Below are 23,732 nucleotides of genomic sequence, written 5' to 3'. Positions count from 1 at the left end.
TTTTCTAACATGTTACATAAATGGAACCATATTAGATATGAGATTTGCAAGTATTTTCCTTCCACTCTGTGGTTTGTCTTTTTATTCTCTTAAATAATGTCTTTGGAAGGGTAAAAAAAAGGAGGGGGGGGTAAATTCTAATTTATAGTTGATGCTATGAGTTGTCTTTTTAGTGTTGTATCTAAAGACTCTAACCCAGGGGTCCCCAAACTTTTTACACAGGGGGCCAGTTCACTGTCCCTCAGACCATTGGAGGGCTGGACTATAAAAAAATCTATGAACAAATTCCTATGCACACTGCACATATCTTATTTTAAAGTAAAAAAACAAAAAGGGAACAAATACAATATTAAAATAAAGAACAAGTAAATTTAAATCAACAAACTGCCCAATATTTCAATGGGAACTATGCTCCTCTCACTGACCACCAATGAAAGAGGTGCCCCTTCTGGAAGTGCGGTGGGAGCTGGATAAATGGCCTCAGGGGGCCGCATGCGGCCCGCGGGCCGTAGTTTAGGGACCCCTGCTCTAACCCAATGTTACAGAAATTGTCTCCTAAATGTTCATCTAGATACAGGAGTAGTCAACCTTTTTATACCTACCGCCCACTTTTGTATCTCTGTTAGTAGTAAAATTTTCTAACCTCCCACCAGTTCCACAGTAATGGTGATTTATAAAGTAGGGAAGTAGCCTGACCTGTGGTGGCGCAGTGGATAAAGTATCAACCTGGAAACGCTGAGGTTGCCGGTTCAAAACCCTGGGCTTGCCTGGTCAAGGCACATATGGGAGTTGATGCTTCCTGCTCCTCCCCCTTCTCTCTCTCTCTCTCTCTCTCTCTCTCTCTCTCTCTCTCCTCTCTCTATAATGAATAAATAAAATCTTAAAAAAATAAAGTAGGGAAGTTACTTTATAAAATTTATAAAGCAGAGTTACAGCAAGTTAAAGCATATAATAATAATTACTTACCAAGTACTTTATGTCATATTTTCACTAAGTTTGGCAGAATAAATTTTTATAAAACAACTTACTCTAGATAAATCTATCTTTTTATTTATACTTTGGTTGCTTTGCTACCGCCCACCATGAAAGCTGGAATGCGCACTAGTGGGCGTAGGGACCGGGTTGACTACCACTGATCTAGAAGTTTTGTATTATATGTTTGTTCAATTTATCTTTTTCTTTTTGAGTGAGCTTTGGCAGTTTGTATCTTTCAAGGAATTTATTTGTTTTATCTATATTGTTGGATTTTTTGACAAGAAGATGTTTTTATATCCCTTTCTTGCAAGATCTGTTGTCTATCAGGGTATTCCATCTTTCTTATCTGATGTTGGTAATGTTTGCTTTGGCTTCTTCTGATTAGACTGGTTATATATTTTTAAAAGTTTTTTATTGATTTTTTTTAAAGGAACAACTTTTGATTTTTACCAACTTTCTCTATTTTCTGCAAATGTAATTTTTGTTCCTGTGCATAAATGTATCTTTCCTTTACTGGCTACCTTTCACCAAGCTGTGATTGAGCCGCGTGGAGTTTGGTTCAGTTTAGTCAGGAGCTGAGCAAGGGTTGGGTTTTATTGTTGCTATGGTTATCTGCAGTGTGCCATCCACATCAAAGTCCTCTGGCCTTCCCTTGTGCTGAAAGTGTGACATGGTGTGCTGGAAGACTTTTCTCAGTGATCTTGCTCCACACTCAAGTTTTCAGGCTTTTCTGTGCCTCTGAGCATATCTCTCTCCACCTCCTCACACTCACAGCATCACAGTTTCTTACTAGTTACTTGTATTTGATAGCCTGGTGGTGGTGGTGGTTGTCGTGGAAGGGACAGGGGCGTGCAGGTGGCCGAGCTTTATCTTCAGCAGCTCCTGTTCCCCTGGTTCTCAGTGATCCTTCTCCTAGTGGGGAGTGACTCTTATGGTCTGTGCGCAGGATGATTAACTGGTCCTCCCTCCAGAGGGAAAGGATGGTGATCTGTCTCGCTCTCTCTTGCTGGCTCTCTCTCTTGCTCTCTAGCTTTTCTTAGCTACAGTATCTCTGTGCCTTGGGAGTAACTGATGATTCTGCTTTTCCCCATCCATTCAAGGTTTTGGGGTGGAAATTCACGAGGGATTAAAGGTTCATGGCTTTTCTGTGGTGTTGCTCTCTCTTCTCTTCCGGGCCTGAATCATAGCTGTTATTCAGAGAGGAGGGGGTCTCCGGCCTTCTGCCTTGTGCCTGGTCTTTGTCATGAACACTCTATGAAGGTCCACGGAGGACAGTCTGCTAGTGGGTGTGGCTTTCCCTTCTATCTGAGTTCCCCAGGCTGTCAATCCCTCCGAAACGGCCCACACTAATCATTTCATTAGCCATGAAAAACTAATCATCTTAGCTGAATTGTTCTCGCCAGTGGTGTGCCAGCCGCATCGGACTCCCGTGCTCTTCTGGAGCTGAGCCAGGCCTCCATCCTGTTCTCCGAGGGGCTTACACTTCCTTCACTTTCAGGACATGTGTTTGGCCTGCAACCGCAACTCTTGGAGAGATTCAAGGAAAGTTCTAGTTTTATTGATGATCTTGCTTTTTGAAATTTCTTGGGAGGGGAAATTTTTTTTTCAGGGTTCCTGTGTGACATTTTTCAATGAGAATATTACTTGAACAAATAAAGGAAGTTTCACCTAGCTGTTATCATTGTTATTATTATTATTTTTTTCCAAACACCAACAGCTTATTCCCCTTTCCTGTGTGTGGGATGTGGCTGATATTATTTATCTGTACTAGCTCCTTACAACTAGGGTTAAAAGAGCACTTTAAAAACCTATAAAGCAGAGCTTTCTACATTCTGTGGTAAAAAAAGAAGTACTATTAGACTAGCCCTCCTGTATTAGTTTTGTATTGCTTCTGTAATAAATTACCAAGAACTTGGTGACTCACAACAACACAAATTATTATCTTTTAGTTCTGGAGATCTAAATTCGGTCAGCAAGACTGCATTTCTTTAGAAGATTCTAGAGAATAATGAGCCTCCTTAACTTTTTCAGCTTCTAGAGGCAGGCCCACAGTCCTTGGCTCATGGCCCTGTACCAGTCCAGCCTCTGTGTCCCTTGTCACCTCTCTGTGTCTCTGATTCTCTCTCATTAAGGTCCTGAGATGACACTGGGCCCACCCAGATAATTCAGAATCACCTCCTCATCTCAAATCCTTAATTTATTCACTTCTACAAGGTCCCTTCTGCCATGGAAGGTAACATAGTCAAAAGTCCCAAGGATTAGGACACAGATGTCTTTGCAAAGCTATTATTTAGCCAAACACATCATCATTCAACATGCAGAGCTACACATCTATGTAAAGGATATGATATGACTCTATGTAGACATTAGGCGAGAGGTAAAATGAGACCAGGACCTCTGAGAGAAGGAAGTGCTAGAAGGTGACCCTGCTGTTGACCTAGGTTTCTGCCTCGATGTCCTTTCTGGACAGTGTCACAGGACTGAGAACCCAAGTAGAACTGAACTGAACAAAGAACAGAATTTAGGGAGGTGGGAGCCTCTTGCTTCTTTGTGTTTCTTATCCATCTTCTTTCTTTCTCATCTGTTTTCTTTTCTTTTTCTGTTCATGTTCCTTTGCCTAATTGTGTGTGTTTCTATTGTAATCTGTTTCCAGTTTCCTAACATTCTTATTATAGGCTTTATATTGAACCGAAGCATATATTTTAGGATGTGTTTTATTTATAGGGTAAAAGATTGTCTTGCATGTTTTAAATGTTCAAAGTGAGCACAACGACTCTTTATAAGTTTAAAAATCGATCTAAATGAATCTACTTTTCACTGTATTGTAGCCGTCAATTAATCTTTCTCTTCTTGGGTCTATGGTCCTTACTAGGAGGAAAAAAAGAGCTCTATCTGGTTAAAAAAGGCTTCACATATATGTGTGAGACCAATTTGATGTCAACCAGTAGTTCATTTTTTTGTCAGATTTAATGGAATAAATTTTATCAGTTCAGGCGGTGTTTGATGTGCTGTATGTGAAATCACATATAAATAACGACTTAGATTACTATCAAATGTAAACTTAAAGCATATAAAATCCATGAGCTAAACTTATTCTGCCAGCAGTGAAAACATAAAAACAATTATTTTGAGATTTGCCTGAGTACTTAAATTATACGGCTTCTTTGTAATGCACCTGTAATGGTTTTGACTTCTGCAGCACTATTTCTGGGTTCCCATAAAAAAAGGAGTGGCTTTGAGTTATCCTCCCCTTCTTAAATTTTTCTACCTGAGCAAGAAGTGCCAGTTGAAATTATTCACGGGCCTGATAGCAGTCATTTGCTTTTTACTCATGGAGATTTCATCAACATACTCAATTTCCCATTAATTTTTCTCTCCCCCCTCCCATAAAAATAGTTATCATTCCCTTAATATTTACAGTATTGCTTAAGAATGTAGGCTCTGGAGCCAGATTGCCTGGGTTTTTATCACAATTCCGCGCCACATCTTCCTAGCCTCATAATTGTGGGCAACTTATTTCAAATCATTCTGCTTCAATTTCCCCATCTGTTTCACAAAACATAAATGTTTGTGAAGTGTCTGTAAGGATTAAATAGCTAGTCCTGTCAAGGGTTTAGAAAGGTACGGTGACGCCATTATCACTGCTATAACTACAACTGATACCACTATGACCCCCACAGTGCTTCTTTGCATCATGGTTCCCAACCATCACTGCACTGCCTGCAAGTATTGTTCATTTCCACTTAAAGGGGATGCACCTCAGGATCAAATATGTTCAATAGTTTTATTTAACGGTCAGTTGGTTGTCGAGTTGAGATTGAAATACATCCCTATTCACTCTTTCTTCCAAGACTTGCTGCCTCCTCAACATTAATGAAAGGATGGATGCATTTGAATGGTTAAATAGCTCCTTCATTTCCAGGGAGTTGAAAGAAAGATTTGTGCAGGGGCTCCTAGTGTGCAAAAGGCAATAGGTTTGGTTTCTAACCCAGGAGAACCATCTGAGGGCCGTTTCTTCTCCCAAGCTTGGACGCTCTTGCAGAGCTTTGTAACTGCAGGTGGTCAGAGTTCACAGCAGCTGCCGACAGGCCGGCGCCATATGCCAGGATGAGGATGCAAACACAGCCTCTTTGGTTGCCTGTGTTCATATTCATCTGTTGTAAGTGGCATTTTGCCAAATCATAATGAAGGTACCAACCAAAGAGAAATTTATAAAAGTAAGCTTCCCTCTCCTTCAGAATGTGACCACCTGCCTGGGGCTGGGGGAGACCCTGCTTTGAAGGGTCCCCCTTACAAAGTCACACTGAACTCTTTATTTCACTGAAGTGTCTGATGGATGGAATATTTCTGGAGTCCCATGTAGTTTCCATGTTCAGATGTTTCAAAATATTTGCCTTAAAAGTAGAAAAGGCAAGAAATCAAGACATTTCAAGACTACTACATTTTAAGCTATTTGCGTATATTGTCTTATTTAATTTTCACAACGATTTTAAGTGTCGGGAATGAAAATCTTCTTTCAGAGACCAGGAATCTCGGTTCGGAGAGGTTTCATCATTGTGAGCAGGATCATCATACAGCTGAGTGAGCGACAGCACAGGGATACAGGTGCTAACGGTGGCGACGTTTTGTATGCACTGGTCTGCTCAGCCACGCTGTCCCCCCACAGCTTCGCCCACAATGAACCATTATCTGTACATAATATTTCCAAAGCCTTGTTTCTTACTGTTTTCATCTGGAGCTTTCCACACCAATTCAATTTTTCTATACAAGTTGCTAATATTTAATTTAAAATTTTTTTTTTTTTTTTGCATTTTTCCAAAGCTGGAAACGGGGAGGCAGTCAGACAGACTCCTGCATGTGCCCGACTGGGCGGGATCCACCCAGCTCGCCCACCAGGGGGTGATGCTCTGCCCCTCTGGGGCGTCACTCTGTTGCAACCAGAGCCATTCTAGCTCCTGAGGCAGAGGCCACAGAGCCATCCTCAGCACCCAGGCCAACTTTGCTCCAGTGGAGCCTGAGCTGCGGGAGGGGAAGAGAGGACAGAGAGGAAGGAGAGGGGGAAGGGTGGAGAAGCAGATGGGTGCTTCTCCTTTGTGCCCTGGCTGAGAATCGAACCCGGGACTCATGCACGCCAGGCAAACACTCTAACACTGAGCCAACTGGCCAGGGCTAATATTTATAGCAATTTTAGAAGATAAGTTTACTGAAGAGAAGTTGGGCCCAACTGGAATAACATGGTTAATATACATAGCAGTGAAAGCTCTAGCTTCCTAAATATCATAAGACATCCTTTGAAGTTTATGGATTTTCCCCACAGCATTAAATCCTAAGACTGTGTGTTTTTGTGTGAACACATGGGAACGTAAGCTGGAATGGGTATGTGTGTGTGTGTGTGTGTGTGTGTGTGCATGCACACGTAAGGTAGAGATTTTTTAAATAAGAATTAAAGGCGAAATACATCCGTATGATCCAATATTCTAAATGGGTTCAGAACCCAGCGCAGTAGTGGAGACTGGCCTTAGACATTCTTTGTCTATCTTGAAAAATTGGTAGATGATGAGAAAACTGTAGGACTGTCACTGTTCAATATGTCTAATGTCTAATGCCAGTGGATTTTAAAATTTAAATGAACTAAAATTAAATGCAATTTTCAAATTTATCATCTTAGCTTCATTAGCCATATTTCATGTGCTTATTAGCCATATACTGAAGTATTAAGATATGTAATATTTCCCACATTCCAAAAAGTTTTATTAGGGAGTGCTGCTATAGGTTACCGGGTTGTTTAGACTTTATGAAGTGAGTACATTAGTTTTGGTGGTTGTTGGGGGGTAATATTGAAACAATGAAGCATTCTTGGACAGTACAAAAGTAGAAATGCCACTTAGCAGTCATTCTCCCTTAGTAATTCACAGGGGAAACTCTGTTCCATCCTCACGGTTCCAAGTTAAAAAGAAAAAAGACTAACGGGATATTAAAGACTGCTTTCCTCATCCCCTGCTAGCTAAATAATATCGTATAATAAAAATGATTAAACCACGTATAGATAACACGGATGCCTTTATCTGTTTCCTAAAGATAAATGTTTATTAATCTTCTCTTTTAAATGAGACCAAGAAATGTATGAAATCCAATGCTGTCTTAGTTTGAGATACTGTCACAAATTACAATAGTTAGGTGACTTAAACAGTTTTCCTTCATTTCTCACAGTTTTGGAGGCTGAGACGTCTAAGATCAAGGCGCCAGGGGCCGCAATGTCTGCGGAGGGCCCACATCCTGCTTTGTAGATGGCCATTTATTTTTTTGTATTCTCACAGGGAGGAGAATAGAAGGAGAAAGCATATTCTGCTGTGTCTCTTTAGAGAAGGGCACTAATTTCATAGTGAGAGTTTCACCCTCATGATCTAATGACCCCCCAAAGACCCAGCTCTGAAATATATTACACTGGGAGTTAGGATTTTAGCATACGGATTTGGGGGGAAGCACAAACTTTCAGTCCAGAGTAAATGGGCTACCACACAAAAACCCTCTGGGGATGTCGGGCATACTTTGGGGCTTATTTCAGATGACTTCCCACTTACTTACTTTGCAACTCTGCCTCTAAGCTTTCCTAATATCTGGGTCCCACACATGAATTCCTATAATCTGCCCCGGTCCTTTGCATTGACAAGGGAATGTGTGTTTTACCAGTTAAACTTTGGCAATTTTAATACTACTTGGCTTCAAATGGAGACTTTAATATCAAGAGGAAGAGGTATACTCCCTTAAGGGCGCCAGACCCATGATGTGATGTACCCCAGGACTGTTCACCCCTCCTCTAGTCTTCACTTTGACATGGAAGATGAATGGGACATATAATTCTATCTCTGCGAGAAGAATAAAAGGAACTTACTTCTGGGAAAAAATTCAATGTCATCAATAAAAGCAGATGCACAACAGTTGATGAACAGGACTGCAGTGACGTTGAGTGAAAGGATATGATGTCAGCAGAGCCATAAAGTGGAGCTAAACATTTCCCTGAAGTCCTTTGCCTGTGGTTCACCCAAGGCGATTGTTTTTCCTTCACCTGTCTGGCTGTGCCAATTCCAAGTTAGCCACCAAGACTCGTTAGACATCAAGCGAAGGAGGGAGATGCTAAGGGCATTCCATCTGACTAGGAATGATGCATTAGCCTCTTGACGGTGCAAAACCAAGCAGGAAAGGGCGTCTGATGTGTAGTGAATTTCAGGTTGATATTTCTAAGGATGATTTCCCTCAACTTTATTTCAGAGATTGGTTGAGTGCTTGAAATATACATTTCTTGGGGGGTAATAAATCTAATAAAGAAGCTGGCATTCAAAATAGCCTTGATCCAGGAGTGAGGGCAATGAGGGTTTCAAATGAAATGACTTCTTTATGTGTAACCATTAGGTAAAGTTTCCCACATCTCGATAACTGTCATTGAAAAGCTCAAGAGGACATGTGGTCCCTCTGGCTGAACCCCACCATTCAGTACACCTGACTCTCTCCCACATGCTGCACATTCTCCAGGGCACCTGTGCTCAAAGGGCTTTGGTCTGTGCACCAGCAGAGCCCTGAAAGACTGTTTGAATGATTAACAACAAAAACAAACAACCCAGTCTTGAACATGATATTGCAAATTAAAAATTAAATATTTCTAGAAATATTATCTTCTGGGAATATATAATAAAAGAACCAAGGAGAGCTAGGTCTTCTGGGTAAAGCCCCCTGTTGGTATTTACTTATGTGACTATGATTTATTTTAACACAGGAAACCGTCATTGCTAAACATAACCAACATAGTAAAAAAATTAGATAATTTAATGGACTGATTGACAAAAAGGACTGCTCAGATGAGATTTGATTTGATATGCAGCGGCTTTGAATATAAGCTCTTTTTAAACAGATCTTTAGTGTGCATTCAGAGCCCAGCAACGTGAGAAAAGTCAGAGACAGGGAGGAGCTTGACATTTCGCACATTTTGCAAACCTTTCGCTCCTGTAAATGGAAGCAATGTGTTCCCCTTGCCTTGGGCCTACTCTAACTGTGGCAGCAGCGATGAGCAACCCTTGAAACAATATCTATCTAGGAAAGCAGTGTTGGAGAGCCACACAATTAACTCACTCACGGGCTGGGAAGCTCCAGAGTGACAATTAGTGGCAAGGGGTGATATACTCTTTCTGCAGAGTGCTCTGACCCCATTAATCTCGGCCTGACCCAGAGTCACTGCAGAAAGTGACACTAGATGTCAGTCGCTACAGCCAGAGGTGGAACGGCACACCGGCGACAGCTTTCAGAGGCTCCAATGAGCCATCCTGCTACTGAGTTTGAGCAGCCCCACAAACACAAGCTAAGAAGCTAATTATTCGGAGCCTCGGCTGCAGGTCTTAGACTCATTTATTGTTTTGTTTTTTTTTTTAAATTACTTCGCTTGTGTTTATTAAACTATCATCCCTAAAATAACAAAGGTCAAGGGAGAGAAGGAGAGGTGAGTGACTGGTGTGTCCTACGGCCTCTGCCCTGCACACTAGGGACCTCTCCGACTGGGTTGGGCAAGGCGGGGTTTCCACCAGGGTGGTCCTATTGGTGTGGGTGGCGTCTGGCATTCCACCCGCGATGTCCTTGAACTTCCCTTTTTACCTTGTCATGCAGACTCCCTTGTATTTCCAGATCTGTCCTGTCTTGTGATACTTTTCTACCTTGTATTGGTGGGTGTGTGTGTGTGCGCGCGTGTGTGTGTGCACACACGCATGCGTATACATGTGTGCATGCATGTACATAGGAGGTGGGGAAGCGATACTTAACTCTCTTTTCACATTTCCACTCTGAGGGATGGAGCAATACAGACACACACATACACACTCACTCACTCCTGACACACCCTCTCTCTTCCTCACTGCTGTCTTGCTGAGGGTGAGGGAGTGTTCTCCAAGTGGTTGGAATAGATTCCATAACTTAACACGGCATGAATTACGGAGAAGGCTGTATTGGGAAAAGGGACATCTCCCAAGACGAAGGCAACAAGACAGAGACACATGTAGTTCTCAGCCTCCCCATTATCGGGGGGGGGGGGGGGGGGGAGGAGCATGCCAGCATCGGCATCCACTCAAGCCGGAATGGGTTCTGCTCCAGCAGCGGGTCCTTACCACCCACCCCACGACCCCTGGGTGCCTTGTCTCATAGGACAAGCATGAGAACATGGCCTAGTCAGTGGACAGACGCACAGGGGACTCGGCACTGTGCAGTTACGGATCTGTAATGTTCGCTGTTTCCAGGGTTGTCTGAGAAGACCAGCTGCCCTGCACCTGGAGCTCGAGGTCTGCGGAATGATGACGTCCCCTAGACCATCAGAAACATGGTCCCAGGCCCAAAGTAATTTAAGCATGAAGGTGGGCTCCCCTTTAACTGCGAGAAAGGGGAGCTCCCAGATTCTAGCGAGCTTGTTCAAAGCAACATAGGGTCATGTTTGGACAAATCTGGTCTTTGAATATCATCACTTCCTGGGGAGAGAGGATGTACTTATTGAATCAGTTCATTGGGGAAAGAGAAGCAGGGATGTGTGGCGGAGGGTCTTATGCTTTATTTTTGTTTGTTAGTTTATTTGTTTGTTTGTTTTCCTGCAGCCCCAGTCTCTCCTCGGTAATAGGGACTCTCCCCTTATGCACTCACTTTACCGTTCAGGTGAGACTGTGTGCTCTCTTGAAGTTTGTCATCTATTCCTGCCTGATAAGTTACCCCCAAACTTAGAGGCTTACCACCACCTACTGTCTCAGTTTTGTGGATCAGCAGTCCAGGTGGCTCAGCCTCTGCTGCATGGTCTCTCTTGGGCTGAAATACAAGGACTGGCCCGGGCTGCAGTCGCCCCAGGGCTGCCTGGGGAGGGAGTCACTTGCCAGCTCGCTCACGACATTTTTGGCTACTGATCCTTTCTCTGTGAACCTCCCTAGAGGACAATTCTCAACAAGGCGTCTTTTTCATCAGAGCAGGCAAGCTGGAAATAGCCAGGAAGAGAAAGACAGAGTCGAGGAAAATAAGCAAGATGCAAGTCGGATCTTCTTTATAACTCTTATCTCAGAAATGATGTCTTCACGCTTTTTTTTTTTCTGTATTTCAATCATTAGAGGCAAGTGGCGATGGCCAGGCCACAGCAAGGAGAGGGCGTGTCACAGGGCCATGACCAGGTATGTACCATCACTGGAAGCCGTGTCAGAAGGTGTCTACCTACCGCATGAGAATATGAGAAAGTATTGCGTGACCACCTACATCACTTGCTTTGGAATAGCCTTTACCAGAGTAAAGCTGATACATTTTTTTTATCTCCATTCGCTTGTCTTTAAGTCTTGATTTTTTTTTATTATCTCCATTCGCTTGTCTTCAAGTCTTTTTCTCACTTAAATTTGAGTTCAGGGTGGGTGACAGCATCTTTGTTCTTAACTTTTTCTCTTTCCAGTTCTTTTTTTCCTCACCCACATTAATAAAACTTACTAGTTTATCAAGATTCACCCTCAATATCATTGCTTTTAAGAAACTTTTATTAAGTGCTAAAGAGCCAAGGTTGACACACTCATCAATCTCTGGAGGTATTATCTACGGATGAGAGGAAAGATAGCTACGGTGCTTGTCCCTCAACCTCAACAGAGAGTCCTCTGAGACAGGCAGTGAGCACCCTCTCAGTGAACTGCGCCCGACCCGGCTCCTGAACGAGAAACCCCAGGCACTCTCTCATTTATATCTCTTTTTTTTGAGATATAATTGACATAACTTTGGACAAGTTTCAGGTGTACGAGATGATTTGATACACATACACAGCTCACAGAAATCAGGGGATCAGGGAACATGCAGCTACTCCAGTACTTTTAGCCTTTTGTTTAGTGCATTTTCACCAATGAAATAAAAGTTAGTTTTGCATCTCATTTGCATAATCAAATAACTTTCTTTGACTTGTTGTTTGCTTTTCTGATGTTGTTGTTTAATTAAAAAAAAATCTAATGCTTCTTTTTTTTATCACTTCATATTCATTTTGAAATAGCCCCTAATTTTTTGTGAGCAGTATATATACTGTGAAATGAGTCCCTCTATGTGGTCAGTTAACACATCCATCCCCTAACAGAGTTGCCTTTTGTCTGTGTGAGATCCATCAGCAAAGATCAAGTCTACAATATAGTATTATTAACTGTAGCCAGCACGCTGCACATTAGATCTCAGAAGTCACCCATCGTATAACTGGAAGTTTATATACCCTTTGACCAGCTTCTCCACAATTTTCCCATCCCAGCCCCTGGGAACCAATATTCTACTCTCTGTTTCTGAGAGTTCAGTGTTTTAGATATCACATGGGTTTTTTTGTTTGTTTGTATTTTTCCAAAGCCAGAAACAGGGAGGCAGTCAGACAGACTCCCGCATGTGCCCGACCAGGATTCACCTGGCACGCCCACCAGGGGGTGATGCTCTGTCCATCTGGGGCGTCGCTCTGCCGCAATCAGAGCCATTCTAGCACCTGAGGCAGAGGCCACAGAGCCATCCTCAGCGCCCAGGCCAACTTTGCTCCAATGGAGCCTCGGCTGTGGGAGGGGAAGAGAGAGACAGAGAGGAAGGAGAGGGGGAGGGGTGGAGAAGCAGATGGATGCCTCTCCTGTGTGCCCTGGCTGGGAATTGAACCCAGGACTCCTGCACGCCAGGCCAACGTTCTACCACTGAGCCAACTGGCCAGGGCCTAGATATCACATGTGAATGATGTTTACAGTATTTATCTTTCTCTGTCTGGCTTATTTCACTACCAAACCCCATGTCTCTCCTGCAGGATAACCTCATTCCCTTTCCTGAAGTGCTGGTACTGGCCACGCCCTTCTCCTCCCTCCCCGTGGTGGAGTCTCGTAACCTAGAGGAGTGCTCCAGCATTCCCAGGGGGTGAGCAGGGATGCCCGCCCCCTCCCAGATGGACCCATTTTGTAGTTCCACACAGATGACAATGAGCTCTAATTAATGTACAAGATATGTTGTTAGAAAACACACATTTTTTTAGAGAACCCATACTGAGGGGATAGTGTTTTGTTTATTAGGTGAACCCTACTCAGACCACCTTAGGAATCCAATGGAACCTTATCATTGTATTATGGTGTCTTTGGTATTAGTAAAAAAATAAATAAAAATATAAACAGTATATATATATATATATATATGGCACACACAGGGTGGCAGTAGCCAGAGGAAAATGGAGGATGGTTGGGGTAGGAGAAAGAATGGGGGGGAATAGGACAGTTGAGGGTGGAGAGAGACTTTACTTGGGGTACACGATGCAGTGTTAGATGGTGTTATATTGAGTAGTACACTTGAAAGCTGTGTGGTTTGGCAAACTACGTCATCCACCCTAATTAAAAACATAATAATAAGTTAATTTAAAAAAGAATCAGTGAAACCTAATTATTATATTACAGTGTCTTTGATTTCTTATCTGCTTAAATTAAGGCCAGTTAGAATAATAAGGAACCTTGTTAGCTTTTTAATATCTGTTCTTTAATTTTCCATGAATGCGTGTCAGTCTTGATTTAATCATTAGTTCAGCAATCCTATTTTGTTGGATATAGTGTATGTGTGTTTGTGAAAAAGATTGCAAACTTCTCCTGCCATGTTAGCAAAATTAAAATAAGCTATTCAGTAAAATAAGATAAGGAGAAACATAAAAGTTAACAGAAGGAAGAAATTCATAAAAAAAATAAAACAATATTGTAGGCAAGAAAATAGACTTGAATAATAAAATGAAATCCTTGTCTGGCAATAAGACTACAAGGTCCTGCTTATATATATGAATTGGCACCAATAAATTTAGACACATAGATTTTATGTGTCTAATTCAAGGAAACCATAATCAAACACAATCACTCAATACATTTGATTAAATCAGTAACTAGAAGACAAAATTGAAACATTCTACTTCTATATACCACCCTACACACTGTATTTTTTGGTGCATTTCTAACAAGACTTCAAGGAACTATTGATGTCAATGATGAACCAATTTTAGAGCCTAGGAAAAGAACTGAAATTTCCAAAATTATTTACTGTAGGTTATACTGCATGCATCCCCAAATCAAACATGAATAGAATGCATGCAGAAGGAGACCAGAGGAAGGAAGTTCCCAATCGACATAAGTGCAGGTCACCCATAGCAGATTGCCACTGGGATGTTATGCCTGCCAATGGTAGAGGCAAATGAGAAGACGCTTTGGACTCTGATTAAGAGATTGTTGGGCAGATGAAATATATTATGCTCACATTGTTAAAGATGGCACTGCCCACGTGGAAGCCCGTCACCCAGGTGATGGTATTGGTTGCCCTTCTTGCTTGGGAAGGGCATGATTATATTAATGTGGGTTGGGGGCAGGCTGTGGGCAGGCAAGATCCTTGTATCCTGGGGCTTGATTTTGGGACTAAGCCTTTCCCACCCTTTTTGATGTGGGGTGGTGCACTCTCATGAGGAATCCCATTATGCCTCAGATAAGTGACTCTGTATCAGAGACTTCCTTGTTTGTATATTGGATTAAAGATTTTGGTTTCTACACTATAAAGTGGGGGCAGACCGGGAGCTTGCTCGCTCTTGGTTCCTGAGATTAGCATCAGAGGAGAGCATAGGAGGAGAGCAGAGAAAGGCCACGTGGAGGAGAAGCAGCCAAGATGGCGGAGTACTAAAGGAGAAGCCAGTTAGTGCAGAGTTTGTGCAGAGAGAAGGAGATGGGGAACAGAGGTGAATAAGGCTAGTGAGCTAGAAACCTTTGATTCTAGGAAACTCGGATAAGTCAGTAGCTTTGTGAACAATGAATGAGTGGGTTTTGGAGCCCAGTGTGTGTTTTTACTTGCCCGCTGGGTGCAAGCTAGGATTAAAGGTAATGGCCCACCAGTTCTTGGCTCTGCTCTTTTATTACCATCTCTCTGAATCCAATGGGAACCTGCATGTGAATGGCCACAATGATGGCTACCGCCATTAAATCGATGATTTCTTTTCATTCAAACTTTGATAGTAATATTAAAATTAGGTAAATAAATACATTATTCTGGCAATTATTTTCTAAAAGGAAATGCATACATTTAATTCATTCCTAATCCATCCCCCCATATGAAGAATAACGTGTTATTAATCCACTTTGCATCGGACAATAGAGGGTATTGAAGAATCCATGAAACATGGTAGCAAAAATGTTAGAGTCAAAGGGAAAGTTCAAAGGAAGCAGACGTGGAGAGCTAATTAAAATTTTACAAACATAAGTGAAGTAAGACTTCAAGTAGGAACGTTGGCTTGAAGGAAGGCTTGAAGGACTAATTAAAATCTCACAAACTGGGTTAAGCATGACTTCAATGAATACAGAGATTACACGGCTGTAAAAGGCTAGGGCTTTAGTTTAGGGGGCATCGAAAGAAAAGAACCAGGAGGAACATTCACTCAAGAGGCAAAGACCAGTTTGAAGCAGGGTAATTATTTCATGTAGAGGATTTAGTTTTAGTCCTGCCTTTTAGTTAAATGAAAAAAAATAACAGGATGGAGTTGTTCATAACACATAATCTGCTTAGAAAAATATGAGATCGGGGAGGGACAGGTATTATGACTATATTTAAAATTAGGGTACATGACTAGTAGGAAGCTATGACTGTCTTCCAAAATAAATGGTAGAGGAACCTGATCAGGTGGTGGTGCAGTGGCACAGTGGATAGAGCGTCGGACTGGGACGCGGAGGACCCAGGCTTGAGACCCCGAGGTCGCTGGCTTGAGTGTGGGCTCATCTGGTTTGAGCAAGGCTCACCAGCTTGAGCCCAGGGTCACTGGCTTGAGCAAGGGGTCACTCGCTCTGCTGTAGTCCCCCCACCCCCGGCAAGGCAAATATGAAAAAGCAAGCAATGAACAACTAAGGTGCCTCAAAGAAGAATTGATGCTTCTCATCTCTCTTTGTTCCTGTCTGTCCCTATCTGTTCCTCTCTTTATCTCTCTCTGTCCCTATCACACAAAAAAAGAAAGAAGGAAATGGTAGAGGAAATGTGTTTCAGCCATGGCCCCTGCACACGACCTTTACCCGAAACTAAGAAAACAGATTTAGAGAAGCAAGTGGGTTAATCTATGTGTCAGCTTGGCTGGGCCATGGAGTGCCCAGATATTTGTCAGACATCCCTAGGGTATTTTTAGGTGAAATTAACAGTTAAATCAGTGAATGCTGAGTAAGTTAGATGCCCTCCAGAATGAAGGTAGTCCCATTCAATCAGCTGAAGGCCTGGGTAGAACAAAAGGTTGGCTTTTCCCCAAAGGAGAGAGGGCTCTTTTTTTTTCTGGTTGATTTTAGAGAGAGGGAGGGAAAGAATGAGAGGGTGGTGGTAACATCAATCTGTTCCTGAATATGCTCTGACTGGGAACCGAACCGGCAACCTCTGGGCTTCAGAAGGATGCTCTAACCAAATGAGCTATCAAGCCAGGGCAAGAGAAGAATCTTTAGCAGACTGCCTGCCTCAGGCTTCATCTGCCCCGTCTACTCTTTCTGATTCTACAGCAGACAGCCTTCAGACACAAACTGGAATAGAGGCTCTTCTGGGTCCTTAGCCTGCCGGCTCCCTCTGCAAATTTTGGACTTGTCGGCCTCCATAATCACATGAGCCAATTTCTCATGATAAATTTCTTTACCCACATACATGCAAGCACATCTTTACAGGTTCTATTGTTTTGGAGAACCCTAATATACAAAATACATTTAAAAAATTATTTATGATGTCAGAAGCTTGATTGTAGCCAGTAAGGTTATAGGGTAAAGGGTTTCCTGCTTTCTTGTCCATACGTGCTAAAATGCCAGTCTCAAAATAGGAGGCAGTGGTAAAATTAGCACATTTTTTTAAATGCAACATAATTTTTGTGATATTTTTAAACATCCAGCACAGCGATGTGTATTGTTTATAGATCCATTTCTATATTTTCAATTTCCACAAGCATACATGAGAATGATACCCACCAGTCAGCCCTGTAAATGGAAGAGAGGAGGAAGGAGAAAGAATAAAATTTTACTCATAGTGATGATGTTTCATTTATTTTCAAATAGGGAGATGTGAAAAGCAAGTACTGAAAACTATTAGAATCTTTTTAATCTAAGAGGTCGATGCATGAATGGTTGTGTCATTGGTCTGTGTACTTTTGTGGGTGATGAAGATATCTTATAATTAAAATTAAAATATTAAATAAAATGAAAAAGAAAGCAACTAGATGGAAAATGGATTTGCGTTTTTTTCCCTCTGAGGAACAGCTGTGGAGGGAGACACTCACGGATCAGCTCTGAAGTGCTAAGTGTTAGAGATAAAACCAACTGGCAGAACATCCTCCTCCACTCAGACGCTCAGTTTAGAGCGGGAATCAGAGAGACACAGTAAGAGACTTTTATAAACCAGAAATTCAGACCAATGAAGGAAGAATTTTTCTTGAAAGTGAGGACAGGGAAGACCTTATTGAAGTGATACCTGGGCATGAATTTTAAAAATGAATGAGGCCCTGGATGGTTGGCTTAGTGCAGGGGTCGGGAACCTTTTTGGCTGAGAGAGCCATGAGCACCACATATTTTAAAATGTAATTTTGTGAGAGCCATACAACGACCCGTGTATGTTAGGCATTATCCAATAAAAATTTGGTGGTGTGCCAAAGGACAGCTGTGATTGGCTCCAGCCACCCGCAACGATGAACATGAGCGTTAGGAAATGAATGGATTGTAATACATGAGAATGTTTTATATTTTTAACGTTATTATTTTTTTTTATTAAAGATTTGTCTGTGAGCCAGATGCAGCCATCAAAAGCCTATGACATCTGGCTCGTGAGTTATAGGTTCCCGACCCCTGGCTTAGTGTAGAGCATCAACCCAGCATGTGGAAGTCCTAGGTTCAATTCACAGTTAGGTCACACAGGACAAGCAACCATTTGCTTCTCCTCTCCCCCTCTTTCTTGCTCTCTTCTCCTCCTACAACCATAGTTTGATTTGAAGTGCATTGTCCCTGGGCACTGAGTTTGGCTTCGTGGAGCCTCTCTGTCTGAGGTACTAAAAATAGCTCAGTTATAAGCATCAGCCCCAGATAGAGCATCAGCCCAGACAGGGCTTGCCAGTTAGATCCTGGTCATGTTGTATGTGGGGGTCTCTCCTCCTCTCACTTAAATTAAAAATAAATAAATTAAAATGAATAAAATAGAAATGAATGTAAAATTCCTATAGCCAACACTTAGAAGGGCTTTCTTAGATATCAGTGAGTTAAGGGCAAGAAACTAAAATTTAACGAGTGGAATAAAATACAGATCACACAAGGGTAATAATTAATCTTTTATACATAACACATAGACACAGTGCGCAGGGTGGTGACGGCCAGAGGGGAGAGGGGGTGGGGACTCGGTGGAGGTGGGCAAGGGGGGAGGGAAACGAGGAGTGAAAGCGACCTTGCTAGGGGCAGAGGGCACATGATGCAGCGGACAGGCGGGGGCTTATTTCAGCACTTGAAACCAGGATGGTTTCACAAACCAATCTCATCCCAGTCAATTCAATAAAATATATATAATTTTTAAAAAGTCTTTCAAAAATTCCAAATTTGACAAAGGGAGGAGCAATGCAAATTGGCATTAAAACCAGGAAAAAGGCCCTGGCCAGTTGGCTCAGTGGTAGAGCGTCGGCCTGGCGTGCCGGGGACCCGGGTTCAATTCCTGGCCAGGGCACATAGGAGAAGCGCCCATTTGCTTCTCCACCCCCCACCCCCTCCTTCCTCTCTGTCTCTCTCTTCCCCTCCCGCAGCCAAGGCTCCATTGGAGCAAAGATGGCCCGGGCGCTGGGGCTGGCTCCTTGGCCTCTGCCCCAGGCGCTAGAGTGGCTCTGGTCGCAGCAGAGCGATGCTCCGGAGGGGCATCGCCCCCTGGTGGGCAGAGCATCACCCCCTGGTGAGCAGAGTGTCGCCCCTGGTGGGCGTGCGGGGTGGATCCCGGTCGGGCGCATGCAGGAGTCTGTCTGACTGTCCCTCCCCGTTTCCAGCTTCAGAAAAATACAAAAAAAAAAAAAAAAAAAAAACCCAGGAAAAAAACATCTAAATGGATGTCTCACAGGAGAGAAGGAGCAGTCTCCTGCGGGGTGCCCGGGCGGGACCAGCCTATCCATCCATAACTGAGAGAAGGGAAGTGTGAGTACGCTGGAGAGCCACGCCAGGACTGCACCCCAATAACACTCGCAAAGGACAAGACGACTCCTGGAGAAAAAGAATTAAAACAGAGACAGAGAAAATCAAAAGACAAATGGGGGCAAAACAACGTTAAAGGCCAAACCTAATTACTGAGGAGAAAGCTAAAAGGTCGAAGAGAAATGGAATCACCACCAAATGAAGTGTCGAATGTTATGGGGATTAGTGTACAAATAGTGGTATATCCACTTCCTGTACGATTATGAAATTATTTATGAAGCAATTACAAAAGGTGCTAGGAACTCTCTGCATCATGAAATAAATATTTGTGGTGTAGCAGGAGACACCATTATTTGTACACCATGATTATAATTCTTGGACAATATATGCAGGGAAAACCCTAGGATGTGCAGACCCTGCACAATATATTTTTGGTCGGTCTTTATATAAATAACTTTATTTAAAATTGCATTATAAAACTCATCAGATCACATCATTTATAGAGATCAGTTGATGAAGATTGAGAAGAATGGGGACAGAAGAGGTTATTACATATTTGTAACTGTGACATGGGCAGATAGTGTCCAGGTGCTCCATCTCTTCCTGTTCAGGTCCAGGAACTACTATATGTCTGTGTTCCTCATTCTCAAATGCACCATTCTAACTACTTTCCCATCCCCTTTTGTGAGAAAAAGATAGAGATGCTCTTATTGGTCAGTGTCCTGTGATGGGAGTGGACCCTACGTAGCCCAGGACCCCGATCTCTGTGATGGTATAGGAACACACAAAACTCATCGGTAAACTAAACAAATTAGAAAATACAGAGTACTCTGTTAGCATAATGGTTGTGGGTAAATAAATTTTAATTCTAATATAAAAGTTAAAGGAAGAAGTATTGAAAATAAGTATAAATTATGTTAATATCCACAAAATGATTAGATGTAAATTTTGATATGAGTAACATAATATGGGGGGAGAGAGAAAGTGCAGAGCTTTGTATGCGGATGAAGTTAAATTGTCATCAGCTTAAAATAGACTGTTGTAGCAGGAAGATATTGTATGTAAACCCCATGCAATCACTGCTTTTTTACATTTTCCTTTAATTTTCTTCCTTGCAAGGCTTTGATATTTCAGGCCGTAAAAGTACCACACACATGACCAAGGGAAGGTTTTTCAAAACCTGCAAATCAAGGACATTTCTTGGGTTTCCCTCCTGTTTGGCATTAACAAAATGATAGATATTCAAATCACATGGCCAGACATGTTTTACAGGAGAAACAATTCATTCATTCGGTCTATATACACGGTTCTAGAAATGATGAATACGTCAGGGAAACATAATTTACACTTCCTGTGCTCCTGGAACCTACATCTAAGGGGAGAGATGGGCCATGAATATAAAATATTTTGACATGCAAACTCTGTATCGAGGGCATTCAGGAACACTTGTCTCGTTTTTGACTTGAGGTGTCTGAATGTGGGAAGCTTGATGGGATAACACAAGAGAAGGAAAGAGAATGTGGGTAGAATCCCTTCTAATTCAAGGTCTCTGGATCTTTGGAAGTCATTGAAAAGAAACTGAGTCTTGTCTTTTGTGTTGCTCCAGATAAAGGAATGTGCACTTGCCCAGGAAGTCACCAAACCAAGAAAGTGAATTTTCTACACAAAGAAAGGACCGCTGTTGGTCGAGATACATAATGGTGGTCCATCATTAATGGACCAGTGATAGAGAAAGCTTTCTTTAAATAATATTAATTAAAAATTTCCAACATGTCTCTAAGTTTGGAATAGTCCCGTATGGCATAGAGACATAAATTCTTACCCTGATTTTAAGTAAATCCATGGAAAATGTATAAACAGATTTCATTTCCCAAACTCACCATTATGTAGCAGGAGAAACTGGTATCAAATTTCTTTGACGTTCTGAAGTGTGGAGACAAAAAGGAAATTTAAAAACAAATAAACAGCCAAAACAACAGTAGCAACAAAACTTCCATTTTGTTCCCATCCTTAAAAATCCCGGAGAGAACACAAATGTGTTACGTAAATTTTCTTTTTGATTTTCTGAGAGAGGGAAAGACATTGATTTGTTTTTCCATCCATTGGTTAATTCATGAATATGTCCTGACCGGGAATCAAACCTATAACCTTGGCATAACCAAACCAATGACTTTCTAACCAACTAAGCTACCCAGCCAGGGCCAATGGATTACCTAAATTTAAGTCTTCTTTATTGCTAGCTGTTCATAGTATTATTCAAATATGAATCAAAATACATTAGACTATCTGTTGTATAAAGCATAATTGAAATAATTAAACTGATTAAAAATATTAGAATGTATAAAATTAATTAAGTGTGTACCCAACTAAATAGACAACCTACTGAATGGCAGGACATATTTGTCAATGATACATCACATAAGGGATTAATATCCAAAATTTATAAAAATATATACAATTCAACACCAAAAAAACCAAACAATGTAATTTAAAAAAATAGGCAAAGAACCTGAATAGACACTTTTCCAAAGAGGCCAAATGACATATGAAAAGATATTTAATGTTCACTAATCTTCAGAGAAATACAAACTAAAACCGCAATGAGATCTCACCTCACTCCTGTCAGATTTGGCCATCACCAATAAATCAACGAACAAGTGTTGGAGGCTGTTGGGAAGCAGCGACAATGGTGGTGATGAGTATAACAGCTTGTACTACTTACTTCTATTCAGTGCTTCCCAGAGATGGGCTCTGGGACAGATTCTACATGCATTATCTCATTTAATATGTTTAATGAAACCTAAGTTAGATGTTATTCTCATTTTCCCTAATATTTTGCAGATGAAATTGAACTCTAAGGAGTCTGGGGTGGCTGGAGTGAGTGAATAAGAGACCAAGTAGAGGTGAGGGCATAAAGGCTAATACAGAGGTAAGAGGAGGCCATTTTATAGAACGTTGTAGCTCATAGTAAAATTTTTTGCCTTTTGACTTTTCCTTTGAATAGAAATACAATTGTGACTTATGTTTTTAAGGAGATAAACTTGGCTACTACATATTTTGTGGACAGGCTTCAGGGACAATGATGACAGAAGCCGGGACATAGTAAGACCTAGTCCTAGTGAGAAATAACAGTGGCTAGGGTCAGAGTGATGGCCATAGGGGTGATGGGAAAAGGTCAAGTTATAAATACTTTCAAAACGGAGGTGACAAAATTTGATGATAAACCTTGTGTAGATTTTGAGAGAAAATGGGGCATTAATGAGGACATCAAAGATTTGACATGAGCAATTAGAAGGATGAACTTGGCCTAAGGGCATGGGCAACAGTCTATCAAAGGCTGTTTTTATAGTGGAGGAACTCATCTGGAGCTGAAGTTTGAGCAGGTTGAGTCTGCCAACTCTTCTAGATGTCCAAATGGAGATGTCAGGTGGGCAGTTGGGCGTGCAGAACTGTAGTTCAGAGAAGTCGTTTGGGCTAAAAGTATAAAATTCTGAGTCATCAGAATGTAGACTATATGTATTATCAGTTTAGATGTTAAATAATTTGTTCGAGGCCCAAGTGGTAGGGTTGTCTGACTCTGAAGCTATTGTCTGAAACATACTGCTATTATAATCTTACTTTTTTTTATTTGCAAATTTATCCACACTATTAAACAATTTATTCAACCAATAATTATTGGACTCCACTATGTGCTGGGAACTCAGCAGGTTGCTGAGGATCGAGTGGTTAAAACAAGCTGCATGTGATTCCTTCTCTCAAAAAGTGTAGTCTACTTGACAGACCAGTCTGAGATCACAGCTTACAGAGCCGGAAACTCTGATAATCTCAGTGACGAGGAAGGCAGCAGCAAAGCTGACTTCAGACCAGCTGCTAAGCATTTGAGTTAAGATGGGAAATTACAATTTAGCGCTGTTTTGATTGAACTGAATGGCTAAATTCTTATTTGTGAATTGCTTTTGGAAATAAAGACGGTTACTATTAAATTTTATGTTAACCATTAAAACATAATGGTCATACTTAAGTGAGAACCTTAACAAATAAGACCATTCAAGACTGTTAGGGTAATATTAGGTTAAAATGAACACTTTTACACAGGTGAAGAGAATTTTCTTTGTTTTGGGGCCTTGGCATCAGGCCGAAGAGTGTCTTCTCTCATGACCAAGTCCTACTGTATCCCGCTTCCCTCCTGCTCTGTCCTAGGGACTCTTAAATCCTGATCATCTCTGGCTGCCCTCTTTCCACGAAAGTCAGTTCCAAAGAAATGATGGACATTTATAATGAGAACATTAGTGGGCATTTTAACCAGCTCTGCTTTTCTGGAGGATCCATTTAGTTTGCAATGTATCTCTGTACCACTGAACAGGCGTTAGGATGTTATGCACCTGGGCATGGAGACTTTGCAGTGTGTCAATTTGGTTATGCCAAACTATATTTTCCAGGATTCCTTCCGAGTGTCTCTTTGTTTAGAATGCACCACAGGCAGGTGAGGTTTTGTGTGCAATTCGAAGGGCAGAAGCGAAGCACCTGCCTTATGTAGTTCACACGGTTGTCTGCTGGCTCTCGTTTCACTGACACAGAGCAGCAGAAGGGCTG

This window comes from Saccopteryx bilineata, chromosome 2 (assembly GCF_036850765.1).
Source record: "Saccopteryx bilineata isolate mSacBil1 chromosome 2, mSacBil1_pri_phased_curated, whole genome shotgun sequence".
NCBI classification, from domain to species: Eukaryota; Metazoa; Chordata; class Mammalia; order Chiroptera; family Emballonuridae; genus Saccopteryx; species Saccopteryx bilineata.
Note: the sequence above shows the minus strand (reverse complement) of the source record.